The sequence below is a fragment of the Lacerta agilis genome, chromosome 2 (genome assembly GCF_009819535.1).
Source record: "Lacerta agilis isolate rLacAgi1 chromosome 2, rLacAgi1.pri, whole genome shotgun sequence".
Taxonomy (NCBI): Eukaryota; Metazoa; Chordata; class Lepidosauria; order Squamata; family Lacertidae; genus Lacerta; species Lacerta agilis.
The window spans coordinates 25,822,125-25,835,151 of NC_046313.1; the positions used below are offsets into that span (position 1 = coordinate 25,822,125).

At 45.7% G+C, this 13,027-nt stretch overlaps 1 long non-coding RNA gene across 1 annotated transcript; it reads right to left on the minus strand.

Moving 5' to 3' along the window:
• Positions 1–1,552: 1,552 nt before the first annotated feature.
• On the minus strand, positions 1,553–8,183 carry LOC117042896. The gene is made up of 3 exons (XR_004426103.1): positions 7,586–8,183; positions 7,138–7,204; positions 1,553–1,591 (listed from the first exon to the last, which is right to left on the minus strand). It is a non-coding gene; the product is annotated as an uncharacterized LOC117042896 (long non-coding RNA).
• Between the last annotated feature and the right edge of the window lie 4,844 nt (positions 8,184–13,027).

Genomic DNA, 13,027 nt, shown 5'->3' on the forward strand with positions numbered 1-13,027 from the left:
AAAAAGACAGGTCCTCTTATGGATTGGTAAACTAATAAAAGAACAGAAGTAGACAGTCACAAAAACAGAGAGAGGTAGAAAGTGCGGTCTCCCAAAGAACTCTATCAAGACTACAGTATTTTTAAGTTCATAAATGATCTGGAAACAAGTGTGCCAATAATTTGGTGATGACTTCCAAATTATTCAGGGTGCAAAAATGAAAAGGGGTCACGGGGGAGCTCCTAAATGATACTTCCAAACAGGATGTATAAGTTTTACAATTGTAAATGTGGTTCAATATAATTAAGTGTGATGTGATGCACATTGGGACAGCATATCCAACTTCTCATGGAAACTGATGGGTGTTTGAACTGGCGGTGGCTGACCTGGAAAGAAAAGTTGAAAACCGCCCATAATTGTAATGATTTTGTAAGTGCTTATGGCGCGTACGGTTCTGTTTGCTGCCTATCCAAAGGAGTACTGGAGCTGGAAAAAGGTGCAGGAAAGAACAACCAAAGTGACTGAGAGGGTTGGAGCAACTTCTCTTCAAGAAAAGGCTGCAACGTTTGGAGATTTTTCAGTTTAGATGGATAACGAGTAAGTGGGGAGACATGTCAAAAGGTGTATAACTGCATGGTGTGAATAGAATTTTTCTCCCTCATAATACTAGAAACCAGGAACATTCAATAAACCTTTACGGGTGGGATGGTTAAGCCTTGGAATATGCTACTATAAGATGTGATGGCCTGCAGCTTGGGACACCTTTAAATGGAGTTAGGCAAATTCATGGAGTATAAGGTTATTTATCAGCGGCTCACAGTCGTGATGACAATATATGACCTGCAGGATCAGAGGCAATATGCTGGGCAAGTGTGATTCCAGTCGCATCCTGCTTGTGAGTGCCCCGATGGGCCACTCCGGGAACAGTGCTGAGCCACATGGTCCTCTGGTCTGAGCCAGCGGGGCTGCTGTTATCTTTTGAAGCATCCACCGTGGGCAATGGCCAAAAATAACTACTGAGAAAGGGGGAGAGCCAGGGAGACAAATGCAACAAAACGAATGGAGTAACAAAGCAAAAGTTCTCCCGTCCCTTTTGTGCAAATGGTAGATGGCCTTTGTACCCCACTATATGGTGCTGGAGGAGACTCTTGAGAGTCCCATGGACTGCAAGAAGATCAAACCTATCCATTCTCAAAGAAATCAGCCCTGAGTGCTCACTAGAAGGACAGATCCTGAAGTTGAGGCTCCAGTACTTTGGCCACCTCATGAGAAGAGAAGACTCCCTAGAAAAGACCCTGATGTTGGGAAAGATGGAGGGCACAAGGAGAAGGGGACGACAGAGGATGAGATGGTTGGACAGTGTTCTCGAAGCTACTAACATGAGTTTGGCCAAACTGCGAGAGGCAGTGAAGGATAGGTGTGCCTGGCGTGCTCTGGTCCATGGGGTCACGAAGGGTCGGACACGACTGAACGACTGAACAACAACAACAACATATAACAAGCTGCACAGAAATAAGGCTTACCTCTTCTCATCTGCATGTGAACAGGTTCCTGGAAGACGCTTGAGCATTGCACCAAAATAGATGGGATGGGGAAAATCCATGATGGGATCCTGATTTAAATAAACAACAACAACTTTAAAACTGCTCTGCTAACAGAATCTGAGCACCCAGCAGCTTATGTGTTGAGGGAGATGGCGTTTTAATTTTTTACTCCACCATCGCTTCCCCTGATCTAAATTCCTCCACCACCACGTTGACATTAACTTTGTGTAGGTGAGGTGAGTGGGTGTGAATCGCAGATACAGTACAGTTTGAGATAAGCACATTAGATGAGGAAAAGAGCTCGAGGGGAGGGTTAAACACACACACACTCAGCACTGATGTTCTGATCAAAACTGCAGATCCCTGCATCTGCTTTGAAATGTAAAAAAAAAGATTAAACAACCTGATCACAGGTTTTCCATGCCCTGTTTGGTTCCAAACTGATCCAACCGCCCTTCGGAAGAACTTTATTCCTGGCTCCCCTGAACGCTCCATGTAGTAGAATTGCCTTGTTCAGTAAATCTGTTCATCCCTCCGAATTTCTGCTTGCTATACAGCTGTTAACAAAGTGCAGGAGACCCAGGAAAAAAGGAGGGCAGGGCTGAACCCTCTTCTCTCTTGTAGGTGCTGTATGGCCACGCTTCAGGGACAGCGCTCACTTTCATGTTCCTGCTGGTGCTAGGAAAGCTCCCTCACAGTAAATGCAGTGGATGATTAAGGCCTCAGTGGTTAAGGTTTCAGTCCTAGGGACACCTGTAAGTCCCATTAAATATCGTGGTGCATATACTTCTCAGTAAACTGGCAGAGGATACAGCAGAAAGAGGAGGAGACTGGCTGCCTGACTGATTTTGGCAGTGCCCCAAGTATTGAACAGCTGTGCGATAAGCAAAGATTCAGGAGAGAAAAGCGAAATTTTTGTTCGACAATATTTTTTTGCATTATTATTTATCCTGCTTTTCTAAAAAGGCATTTAAAACAGATTGCAGGGGAATTACATTTTAAAAAAATTAAATTAAAAATAACGTACAACACTAAAACAGCAGCATTTATAAATCAAACGAGTTGAAAACAGCCAAGCTTAAAATCCCTAAAAGCACAATATTATTTGAAAATTAAAAGTCTACAGAATTGTTGGGGTTTTTAAGTGTTCAGTGGCTAAAAAGAAATAATGGGAAGCTTGCAGAGCTCCATAGGGAAGACGTCCCATAACTTTGGGGCTGGCAACAAAAAGTCCCTGCCTCCTGAAATCACCTATCAGGTGTATTGTAATGGCCGTATGGAAAACATGTCATCTGATGCTGACCTTAATGCCCGGTCAGGTTCATATTATACGGGAGGATATTATTGCCTAGAGAGCAAATGCAGCTGCCCAGGCCTCTCCATTGACCCCTCAGGATTATTCCCAGGCCACAGCCCTTGCTTCACACCATCATCAACTGCTTTTGCCTGGCTGGGATGTGTTCTTGGAACAATTGCTTGCCTAGATGGAAGGTGAAGAGATGTGCATGTGAAAACGTCTTGCTTTTGTATGGCCACAATGCAGCCTGCTGTACAAAGGTAAGAGTTGCATATATTGCTCCAATTATATTTTTTCCTCAGGCCTTAAAAAATGTTCCTTGCCCCCAATATAGGAGCAAAGGGTTCTTGAGATAACCCAGTTCCATGCAGGTGTTATAAGCACCAGAGACCTGCAAAACACACAGAGAGAGTGTTTGAAGGAGGACTTGGGCACTGTAGTGGGTTGATTAATGTCAATCTAAGTTTGCCAGACTGCATTTTAGCTTTAAAACTAACCAACATACTTAAGTCTAATTAATGCACAAAGGGGTTAATAACATACAGCAAGCTGCCCTGCCAGACTTAGCGAGGTGACTTCCTCTTACCTTGGGAGGAAATGGGTAAGCAAGCCTATTGTGCAACCTCCTGTCGACCTGATAAGCTCAGCATATAAAGAGGCTTGAGCTGGTTGCTCCAGTTCAGACCACATGGCTCTCACAAGCCACTCTTTAGTTCCCATACCAATAATTTGGAAACTTTCACCACTGTAACTAAGCCAGGTTTTACTGCTTGTGCTACCTTTTCTGAATGCTATATGAAAAAACATGTGAAGCTGACCTTCTGAAGAAGTGTGCATGCACACGAAAGCTCATACCAAGAACAAACTTAGTTGGTCTCTAAGGTGCTACTGGAAAGAATTTTCTATTTTGTTTCGACTATGGCAGACCAGCACGGCTACCCACCTGTATTTGGAGAATTTGCAAGTAAACCATTTTAAACTTAGCAAATGTGGTCTTTTTCTGTGCTAGGGGAAGAGGGAAGTTTTGGAATTCACAAGTCCAACAACCTATATTTCCATGCTTAACTTTGCTGCATGTTTTGTGGTTTTAAATCTTCGCTAGGGTTCTCTCACCAAAGGGTACTTGCCCTGAACTTGAATCTTGGCATCCAGGAATTCTCCTTTCTATATACTTATTTTTTTCTTGAACCAACAAAAACCAGAAAAATGCAGCGGTTCTTCCGCCCCTTCCTTCCCTGTTCCTTTGGTCTTCACACCTAGTTTACCTTTTCTGTGGAACTCTTGCTTGCTTGTGGTAGCAGGCAGGCAGACGCCCAAAAGGATCAGAGGAGGAACAGCCTAGAGAAGCTGCGCCTACAACTGAACTGAAGCTAAAGGATGAAATCTCAAGGTTTCAGCCAGCACCACACTTTTGGGACTCCTCTGTTTCACCGACACATAAAGGCAGACACAACACACACAGGTGCAATGTCCCTCTCGGTCAACTTGATCCTGCAGAAGCTTTGCCACATTTGGTGCGCAATAGGGCTTCATTGCTTTTAACAGCTGTATGAAAAACACCCAATAAAGGGGTGGGCGGGTCACAGGAGCAGAAGCCCCACTGCTGTATTACCATGATGTGGATAGCTTCTGATGTTGAATTTCTATCATGTGGCTGTTAATAAGCAGAAGAACCCTGCTTGGGAGTGGGGATCAGCTGGCAATCTTATTTCCATTGCACCGCGGAGGGTGGCAAGTTCCAGGCTGACAGAGATGGTTGCTTCCTGTGGCAGCCATTTTTTAGCAGGTGGGAGAGAGAGAGGAGGGCTTTTTGTACCCTCCCAGTATTGGCCAACCCTGGGAGATGAGGCTCCTGTTTTCTTGCAGATTTGGGCAAGTGGGTACAGTTCCCAGCAGGTACAAGCTACACAATAGGCTCCGCGATCAAGACAAATGACACCTCCTGCCAGTGGTTGGAGGCCACAAAATAATGGCAGTCACAAGCCACTCTGATCAATAAAATACATTTAATCAGGTAGCAGTGACAAAAGAGGCTGGTGGCAATTAGTTTTTAATATTGCATAGCAATCAGGAATAAGGCAGGCTTAATTATTCATGCAAGAAACACTGGCATCTGCCCCTAATAAGGCAGAAAGAGCTTGACACCAAGGACTTTGTCTGTTGTCCCCCACAGTCCCTGGCTGGCTTGGGAGATGCTTACCTAGGTCATCCTGCAGTAGAGCATAGAGCAGGCATCCCCAAACTTGACCCTCCAGATGTTTTGGGACTACAACTCCCATCATCCCTGACCACTGGTCCTGTTAGCTAGGTGTGATGGGAGCTGTAGTCCCAAAACATCTGGAAGGCCGAGTTTGGGGATGCCTGGCATAGAGTATAACAGATGACCAAGGGCTCCTCCAGACAGCCAGTTTTTTGAGCATGTATCCTGGTTTGCTTACACAGAGGTTAGACTATGCCCAGTCTTTACTGAGCATTCATTCTGATCTGTTTGCAGGAATGTTATAAATTATGAAACAATGAGCTTTCATCTTTCAGGCTGCTTATATGTCTGGCTGCTGACTGTTCATTCATCCCACACTTTTTAAAGTGTGTGTCTCTGTCACTTTCCCTGACTCTAAAACATATTGTTGTGTTTTTTTTTTGTTGTTGTTGTGCCAGGCCTACAAAACACTGCAATCCACTTCAACTGAGTAAACCTAAATTCTGTGGATGCGCTTGAATCTCTCCCACAAAATAGTGACTGTCTGAAGGCACATTCTGGGTGATCATACCTAGAAAGTGGGCCCATTTAACAATTCATTCTTACAAAGGCAGTTTCCACCCCTCAGAACTACAAAGGTGCGACTGCAGACAACCTCCTGTGCTGTGTATACAACCTACAACCGCACCTAGCAAGTCACAACATTCAGCATTCTAAGATTCTCTTCTTTCCTTGCAAGGGGTGGGTGGAAAGGAAGGGGGGGTTTCCTGTAAACTTTGAAAATATGTGGGAAATACCTGGAGAAATCTCAGGTATGGAGGTGGGGTGAGGGAGGCAGAGCAGTATTTGCAGTGCTTGGAAGCTGCAGCTTCAGTACCTACCATGTCTCTCTTCCCTTCTGTGTAAGCAAAAGCAGATTAAAGCTACACAGCATAATCACCTATTTGCTAATTAGAACTGCTAACAGTTTTAGTAGCTCCTGCGCCTTGAACAGCAGCTTGATCCACAGACACTAGCAGATTATAGTGCCCCTCTGTGAAAAGCTTCTCCTCCTCACTTCAGTAGATCAAGCGGCTATTAAAGGCACACAAAGCAGGTTAGGCTTTTTTTTTTTTACTATCAGCTGGTAACCATGGCAAAAATGGAAACAAACACAGGCAGGATAGAGCTCCACCCCCGCTCCACCCCGCCCCCAGCACACAATTGGGGTAACCAAGGACAAGAAATGTTAATATTTGTTCTTAAGAAGCTCAGGTACAGCCTAGACCATGGGTAGGCAAACTAAGGCCCTGGGGCCGAATCCGACCCAAACGCCTTCTCAGTCTGGCCCGTGGACGGTCCAGGAATCTGTGTTTTTATATGAGTAGAATGTATGCTTTTATTTAAAATGCATCTCTGGGTTATTTGTGGGGCATAAGAATTTGTTCATCCCCCCCCAAATAGTCCAGCCCCCCACAAGGTCTGAGGGACAGTGGACTGACCCCACCCCTGCTGAAAAAGTTTGCTGACCCCTGGCCTAGACAAACCCTGTATTTTCAACCAGTGGGCAACCTGAGGCTGAGGCCCAAAATATGTGACACCCACCCCCTCCTCCAGGCTACTCTGTCTGCTCCTATGTTGTTGTTCAGTCGTTCAGTTGTGTCCGACTTTTCGTGACCCATGGACCAGAGCTCGCCAGGCACGCCTGTCTTTCACTGCCTCCCGCAGTTTGGTCAGACTCATGTTGGTAGCCTTGAGAACACCGTCCAACCATCTCGTCTTCTGTCGTCCCCTTCTCCTTGTGCCCTCAATCTTTCCCAGCATCAGGGTCTTTTCCAGGGAGTCTTCTCTTCTCATGAGGTGGCCAAAGTATTGGAGCCTCAGTTTCAGGATCTGTCCTTCCAGTGAGCAATCAGGGCTGATTTCCTTCAGAATGGATAGGTTTAATCTTCCTGCAGTCCATGGGACTCTCAAGAGTCTCCTCCAGCACCATAATTCAAAAGCATCAATTCCTTGGCAATCAGCCTTCTTTCTGCTCCTATAGACATAGTCAAAGTCATCCCTTGTGACATAGCCACTCCACATTCTCACATGCTTTTGCTTTGCTGAAATGTATTCTTGAAATGTGGTCCTCCTACCTTTGGCTCGCCTGGTTGTGCGATGAAGAGATGCACACACCGCAGAAACCTCTTACTTTTGCAGGGCCTACAGCACAAAGAAAACAAGTTGTTTCGTTGCTCCATGGCCTCTCTTTGCCTCTAGCCCTGCCCACTACTAGCAGATGGGCCCCAGGTAGGTTGTTCATGAAGGAATTTGGCCCTCTGTCTTAAAAAGATGGCCCACGCTTTCTGAGAGAAGTTCAGCTCTTCGGAGGAGACCAAGAAGAGTGAAAGAAGCCAAGAAGATTGCTCCAGCTGTGACTACCATCTCAATCTGTCAAGCCATTCATTCCAGCTGCTATAATTACACAACTTTGCCACTAATAGAAACGCCATCCCTGTGCTCTCCCAGAGAGGAAGAGCACCTCACTTTGGAGTTGTTGCTTCAGTTCAGCTCATTTCCTCTCCATCCTCACGCTCTACTTACTTGTTGGTCCAGGAGTAATAGAGAAACCTCAGTATGTTGCGCAAAACAAAAAGGAACTGAAGTATCTGGAAAGCAGGTTGGGGTAACTAGGGAAGGGAAGTATATTTTAAGTGCACTCTGGGTAGCAGGTTTAAAACCAATTAACCCTCTAATTTTCAGAGAGTGGTGATCGCCTTTTTTCTGGCGTTCAGCACCTGCAAAATAGGCAGTCAAACAGGTGGAGGCCACAATGAAGAAGAAAGGCTTCCCCACTCATTTTATGTCGTCTTCTAGCTGCTGAAGGCACAAAGCCCTGCTAGGAAACCACAACAGAGGTGTCAACTGTATTTATTCTGAATCTGTGTCATGATGCTGCTCTGGCAGGGTTGCCAGATTCAGACTCTGGGTGGGTTTCTGTTCCCTTAAGAGTCTCATAAAACAGATAGTGCTGCAGTAATGAGAGCTGCTGTGTGTGTAATAGTAAGGCCCATACTAGGCGAATGTTTAAAGCACATTATAAAGGTGCAGAAGCTTTCTCAAAGTCTGGGCTTGACAACTCCATGCACTTACAGTTTTAAGAACACCATTAGCTCCAGCAGAGGGAATTTCAATTGATCATCTGCGCTGCATATCAGCAAGCAATCCCTTTTGCAAGTAGCCATTTAAATCCAGGTACTTTTTGTACCCAAGTTAAAAAGGGGAAAGTGTGAATTGGCCCTTGTAGCCAATTCTGTTAATCTGATTTGTTGGGAGTGGAGGAGGGAGGAAGGAAGGAAAGCTGTGAGGTCCTACTTGCTGCTGATGGGCAAATCAATATATGTTGTTGTGGGGACAGAAGCAATGAAAGCTTTCCCAGGTATTGTTTGCAAGAACTATAGCAGGGTATTGTACAAAATTTCAGCTCAAGACTACGTCCCAGCATATTAAAATGTTCCAAACTGCAGAATATCACCAGGTTTTGCCTTGTCATTAAGGACAGCTATAAGCATTAAGTAGCAACTAGAACTATTGCATGGTCACCAGTACTATGGTTGTGGTGTCCCTCGGCCATGTGAAAGAAACACTTGTGAGTACGTGTGTATTTAATAATCCATGTTCACACATCTTTAAATGCTGGTAACTCTGATTGGGCCATAGTTTCCAGACATGTGTGTGAAAGTAAGGTGAAGGACCCCTGGACATTTAAGTCTAGTCAAAGGCGACTATGAGGTTGCGGTGCTCATCTCACTTTCAGGCCGAAGGAGCCAGTGTTTGTCCACAGACAGCTTTCTGGGTCATGCGGCCAGCATGACTAAACCACTTCTGGTACAACAGGTCACTGTGACGGAAACCAGAGTGCACGGAAATGCCGTTCACCTTCCCACCGCCGTGGTATTTATCTACTTGCATAGATAAATACCACGGCATGCTTTCAAACTGCTAGGTTGGCAGGACAGAGCCATGGGAGCTCACTCCGTCGCGGGGATTCGAACCGCCGACCTTCTGATCGGCAAGCCCAAAAGGCTCAGTGGTTTAGACCACAGCGCCACCCACGTATTGTAGTTTGTGTATGAAAGTACATAAACTACAACACTGTGGAAAACACTAGTGCAACACACTTCATATGTACCAGTCATTGGTGTTGTCACATAACAAAACTATTGCAAATCCACTTGGATTTTAAGGAATATAGAAGAAGGCAAGCAATTTTGGGAGGGGAGAGAATCATGTACAGTAACTTAAAATATATTATAGGTTGATCAAAGGATTTATATCCTTTTGTCATCAAATTAGGATGGTCTTCCTCACTCTCCGGTGTGTTGTAAGTTTAGAACTATAAGAGAGGGTGTACTCACATATATGCAAAAAAGAACCCAGGACCTGCTGATCTTGAGATGCAAGAATTTGAGTGGCACCTGGAGGGAATTAGGCAGAAATGGCCCACCTCCTTGCAGACCTTTTGTAGAGCAAATTCTTGTGGTTAGCCAGCGCAATTGCTGCAAATTATACAAGCGGCATGGAGTTTGTTCCAGTGGGAGTGTGCAGTTGGCTCATGCAGAGCTAATCTGACACAGTGTGACTGTGTGTGTGTGTGTGTGTGTACATGAGCACACAAACCTTTCGTCTGGATTTTTCTCATGGCCCGGGGGAGAAAAGCAAAGCAGAGAAACTAGTTTTGAGGAGTCCTGGCTGAGGCGCACTATCTCCTTTGTTGGCACAAACAAAATACTTCTGTGCATTCTGGGGCTGTCCATTTGCCGCTGAGCCAAAGGCACAGTTCAAGTGGAATGTAGGAAGGCTTAAGAAGCGCTCAATGTAAGGTGGGGAGGCTCGTCCATGTGGATTTGATCTAAAAGGGTGGATGCAGTGAGAGCCCAGGTGAAAAACATTATTGCTTATTAACGTGTTTTACAGTAGCAGCCAAATTTAGAAGCCTCAATGGGTCAGGCACAGAAACAGAAAGAGAGCCTGTCGCCCTCCAGATGTTGTGGGATTCCTTCCAGCACGGCCAACGGTCAGGGATGATGGGAGTTGTGGTACAGCAGCATCTGGAGAGCCACAGTTTACCCATTCATGCCGCGCTACAAAGTGACACTTCCCTGTTATCTGTCGAAGAGCAAAGTAGTGTTGTGAGTTACGATGAGTTAGGCTGTATGGTGCCTGCCGAGTCCCTTCTAATTCCTGGACCCGGCAAGGGTTAAAATCTAATTGAGGATCCCATTGCTGAATTGGCCAGGCAAGGGCCACAATGGCCCCTAAGTAAAGGAAAGGAAGTTGCTCTGTGCCAAAGGGGCAAATAGGTGGGCTCCCTCCATCACCTGGCTGGTAGTGAGGAGGACAACAGCAAGAGAGGATGTTTGTGAGCTGGGCTGGAAGCAGGTGGATGCCCTGAGAGCAACAGCCATGCTTCATTTCTGTTGAAATCCAAGGCTGTGGCTATGGGAAAAGCAAGACCTCCTGACCCGTTAATCCTGTGAGGCCCTCCATTGTAGGCTCAGGTTGTACATGTGTGTAAATAAACCATGTATCATAAAGATACCACAGCCTCTACTGCCCCTCATTCGAAGGAAACCAAACCCTGAGTATTGGGCATGGAACCTCTGGAGTCTCACACTGCTCAGAGGCTAGTGCCGTGGAACAGAATGAATGACGAATGGTCCCCTCTCCTTGTGTCACCTCTCAGTCAGAGTAAATACAACAGTGTGGTGATTGCCCCGCTTTTCATGGAAGGTGGAACAAGACCAGGAAGCTTTCTAGTGTCGGAACTGAAAAGATTATTCCAGTTTCTACACCTTCTCATGATGCTCAGTCTTGCAAGTTAGTCAGAGATGAGTTTGGTTCCACGTACCACTCCAGGAAAGATTCACCAGTAAGTATTAAATACAATGGTGTGTTTCGACAGTAGTTATTTCCCTCTCCTACTGAAGCTGGTCTCCTTAATCCTCCTTCCTTAAACCCAAAGGGGAAGTGCCCTTAATGGTATGGTGACACACTCATACATTTAAAGCGCACACAGACAGACAAACACACATCCTGGGAAGTATAGTTTAGCCCTGACGGAGCTACAATTCTCAGGACCTTTAACAAACTACTGTTCCCAGAATTGTTTTTTTTCTTTTGGGGTGTGTGTGTGTGGTAATAGTAATTGTGATTTTAAAGTATGGCACCTATGTAACCTCGATCCAATTTATTCTAATACCTAAGCCTGAAGGAACCCCCAAAGTCATTGTCATGTTGTCCCCAAGTGCCCTTGTTCACACATTCATTTACGGTGCAGCGACAATTCTAAGGACTATGCAGGAACAAAAGAAGAGCCTTGCTGGATCAGGAAAAAGGCCCATCTAGTCCAGCATCCTGTTCTCACAGTGGCCAGCCAGATGTCTGTGGAAAGCAGGACATGAGCACAAAAGCATTCTCCCCACTTGTGAGGCCCAGCCCACTGGTGTTCAGAGGGATGCTGTGTCTGGCACTGCAGGCAGTACATACCTATCATATGTAGTAGCTACAGATCACCTTATACTTGGGGTTTCTATCCTCTGCGGTGAAACTTTATGTTGTGTTGTGTACAAGGTACTACAGAAACAGGCCTGCCTTGCCAAACCAGAAAGAGGACATGGGCTGAACTTTGAGCAATTGTCTACCAGTCCTAAATATTTACAGGAAGCGAAACATCTCATCAAATGGCAATGAGGGACCCAGTGATTTTTATGGCTGGCCTGGCTCTCGACCCTAACTCCTCTGTGTGTATGTGCCATGTGCTTTTCCACCCCATGCTCTTTACTCAGAAGCTGAGCAGTTACTTCATACCATCTATCCCAGAGCAAATGTGGCAAAAAATGAACTTGTACTATCACAACCGTACACTGAATAGATAGGAAAGTCAACCTGTAAAAGAGTTACAACTGCACCAGCTTGTGCTAAGGTGGTCACGTGAGTTTGCCAGCAAGTCACTACTCAGTGTTACGCAGGGATCTGTTGTTCATGCACCACAGCAAACTCCCCCACCAACCAACCGCCGCTGCTGCTTAAATTGAACTAGCAGCAATGTAAAAAAAGTCAAGTTTGGGCTGAATTCTGCATGCCCTGGTGGATTCATATGACTGCAATGTCATAAGCTGAATCTGATGCTGATGGAAGCCAGCAAGGGATGATTGATACAAGCTGAAGTATTCTGAGTTGAAGGCAGAAGCGCACGTTGTTTCTAGGTCTGTTGGAGAAAACCTGGATGGCCCTTCTTAGTTTGGGATCAAGAGGCTGTTCAGCTTGGTTGGGGAATTGAGTTTACTAGATTCACGCAGGCATGGGTTTAGCTAGGATTTTGGTTAGGGGGGCAGGCCTTTTGTTGGGGGGGGGGGAGCAGAACCTCAGTTAGCTATGTATTTTTATTGATTTTTATTGATGGGGGGGGGCAGCTGCCCCTCTCTGCAGAAGCCCATGCACCCAGGTGTTCTTGGCTGTGCTTGAGGCATTTAAGCCGGCACACCAAATGGAAATCACACATACAGAGCAAGTCTTACATGCCTACTCAGAAGTAGGCCCAACTACATTCAGTGGGACTTGGTTCCTGGCATGGGCGTAGCCAGGATTTATGTTGGGTATTGGGGCATGACTCCTACCTGTCATCATCCTCCGTCTGGTTCCGTCTAGCAGATTCGGAATGAAATGTCTCAACAGCAGTTGTTTCAAATTAGTTTATTTTTAGACCTCAAGCGCTCAGAAAAATCTGTCTGAATCTTTCTACAATTTCTACTTTTAGTATTTTTATGTACTTACTTTGATGGGGAGGGACAGCTGCCCACCCCCACCCCTGCTACACCCATGGTCCCGGTAATGAGAATCAGACTGCAGCCTTAACAAAGTCGATACGAAAATGTCCTTTAACTCACAGCTCCCACTACTGTAGCTGCAGCTGCTTACAAGGGCCCTGCAGTGTTAGTGCTGTCCTGGGACCTGCCCATGGGTAGAGACTTGAGGATAAGAAGC